The sequence below is a fragment of the Mastomys coucha genome, unplaced genomic scaffold (assembly GCF_008632895.1).
Source record: "Mastomys coucha isolate ucsf_1 unplaced genomic scaffold, UCSF_Mcou_1 pScaffold15, whole genome shotgun sequence".
Taxonomy (NCBI): Eukaryota; Metazoa; Chordata; class Mammalia; order Rodentia; family Muridae; genus Mastomys; species Mastomys coucha.
Genome location: NW_022196897.1, coordinates 74,279,734 through 74,282,764, shown reverse-complemented (window position 1 = coordinate 74,282,764; position 3,031 = coordinate 74,279,734).

Sequence of the window (3,031 nt, the reverse complement as noted above, 5' to 3'; positions counted from 1 at the left end):
CACTTTTCACAAAGCATAAATGGAAGCACAATTACAAACTGGATTGACAGAAAAAAGAAACAGAAATACAGTAGTAGTTAAAATGACCTAAATTAATGGGATCAGAGATCAGCAACTCATCCTTATGAGTGACTTAGTTTTACAAAGTGAGTATTTGAAATACTTGTTTTACAGACTGATCACAGAAGTTTTTGGATATGAAATACTTGGAAAACTGAAAGCATTCATGTCTGAGGACAATTAATTCACATACTCCTTTGTTTTAAAGCTCTCAGTCTTGGACATATTGTCAAAAATGTTCTAATGGAAGACTTTAAAGATGTACAGATATGAAATAAAATTAAGATGTTTCTTCTGGTTTTGTCACTACAGATTTTTTTCTGTAAATCTAAATGTATTTACATAATTTTTAAATTAATTCATCTCATTAGGTATTTATATGTTTTTCTGTATGCCTGTATGTGCACCATGTGCATACCTGGTATGTTCAGAGGTCAGAAGACATATTGTAACTGGAATAACGATGGATGTAAACTGCTATATTGGTGCTGGAAAGAGAATCAAGAATCTCTGGACAAACAGGAAATGCTTTTAACTGCTAAGTCATGTCTCCAGTCTCTATCTGTAGTTCCTTTATAAAGTTAAGTAAAAAGAAAGTTTTCTATTTAAAGGAAGTCAAAATGAGACTGAGAGGGATGAGGGAATTAACAAAACTCAATGTGTAAAGGTATGAAATTGTCAAAAAGTAAACTTAAAAATAAATTTACTTAAAATATCAAAATAGAATTTCATAGTAATGGCAACTCATTCTTCCAATAAAAAATAACTTTGAAAATGTATATGGATAAACTCAGTTGGAGTTCTTTATTTTTACTATAACTAATGTCACCTTGTATTATTCTTGGAATACCATTAAATTCTTCAAAACACCATTAAAAGTGAATAATATAGTCACACTCTGCAAAGTTGCTAGAGTGCATAACTGTTAAACTTCTTTAATAAAATATATTTTATTTATCATCTATAGTTTTGTGCCTGTATTCTGATATTATCTGTTTCCTACTAGCTCCTTTTAAATTCCTAGAGAACTTACCAAACTTTCCCCATCAAAAATTATCTTAAAAATTACTACTGAGGTAAAAATCATATTAACATAGCATGTAAAGGATGGTGTCATTGATTAGCAAATGAGAAACCTACTGGTGTTCAATTCCCCACAGAAATGTAATTCTTTTTATTTAGTTTATTTAGCTTATTTAGTTTAACAGCTAAAGTTTCCCAAGATATGGCTGCTAATGATGATGTTTCTGCCTATAATTAGTGGATGTGCCATACTACAGAAATGGTAGATCTAAAGCATTTTATAGAGGGTATGGTATTATATGGCTTACACTCTCCATTTGTTAAAGAATTGCTAAATACTTGGGCTACACAGAATAAAGTTATCCCCCGAGCCTGGGCAGGATTGATGTCAGCTGTTGATAAGCTGAACAGCAATTACAGTGTTTGTTGTGATGTAGGCACAAAGTCATAGAATAGAACAACAGACTATAGCACGGGGGAATAAATGTTACTAAAGACCAACTGCTTGGTGAAAGGTGTTATGCTAATTTAAAGAACATATCCAATCTGATTATGTCATAATTAAACAGTGCTGTGTTGCAACTTTAAGGGTCTGGGATAAGACTGAGGAACCAGAGGAAAAATCTACCTCATTTACAAAGGTAATACAGGAACCTACGAAGTATTCACTGGTTTCTTTCTTTTCTTTTTTTTTTTTTAAGAGATTGAGTTCTATGTAAACAGCCATATCAGACCTTGAACACAGACAATCATTGATAGAAATGTTGACCTTTGACAATGTGAATCCTGATTCTTAAGAGAGAAATCAGACCATTGAACTCATAAGGAGCCCCTATAGACAAATGGATAAGAGAAACAACTGATATTGGTTTCCTTACATTAAGGGCACGGCTTCTCCAGTAGAAAGGACAGGAGCTTTTGGGAATACTGGAGACTCTGTAATCTGGCAAACAATGGTTAATTATCAGACACCCAAATTAATGTTGCAAATGAATGATGTTGGCATTCAAGAGCAGTTAGCAAAGAAATTCTGTAGGCACCATTTGAAAATACTTAATGATTTTCAATAATTAATGGGTGATGTTAACTGGCTGAAGCCTACAATTGAATTAAGTACGTATGAGTTAAGTGATTTTTTTCAAACATTACCAGGAGATTCAGATTTAAACAGTCCAAGATATCTAACTGATGAAGCAGAAAAAAGACTTAATTCTTGTAGAACAAAGACTGCAAGATGCATAATCAGATCAAATTGATACTAGTCTTGCTCATATTTGCCTTTAATGTATTCTCCTAGTAGGCTCATTATGCAAAGGGAAGATGGTATCATGAAATGAGTTTGGTTTAGCTCATAAACAAAGTAAATAAATGGAGACATATATAGAAAAAATTCTGAGTTAATTATAAAAGATAGAATAATATTACACCAATTGTCAAGAAAAGATCTGGCCAAAATTATAGTACCTCTTGTATATGCTGAGATTATGTCATTATGGGGATGAACGAAAATTGACAAAGAGCTTGTAGTAATTACTTGGGTGAAGTTAATAACAAATACCCCAAAAAGAAAGACATATTCTTTATAAAAGGAACTAATTAGATACTGGATTGTGCCTCTGCTGTTCTATTGAATCATATTTGGTATCCTGACACTTCAAAACTAGACTGCTGATATTTGACAGAGACTGGAGTAACTCCAATGAAATGCTTTTAAGCATTCCCACATTCCCTTGTCCTATTCAGTATATTTTCTCCCATAACTTTGTCTAGAAGGGAGGATGAAGCATTTGAGAACCCTTACTAAAATTAGGGTTAAAAAATCTAAGCCTGTAAGTGTTTCAGAATTTTTAATTTTTAATTTAATCTTCTATCCATCCACTTTGATGAAAGTGTTTATCAGCTGTAGGAGTTCCTTGTAGGAAATTTTAGGATCACTTATGTATACTAT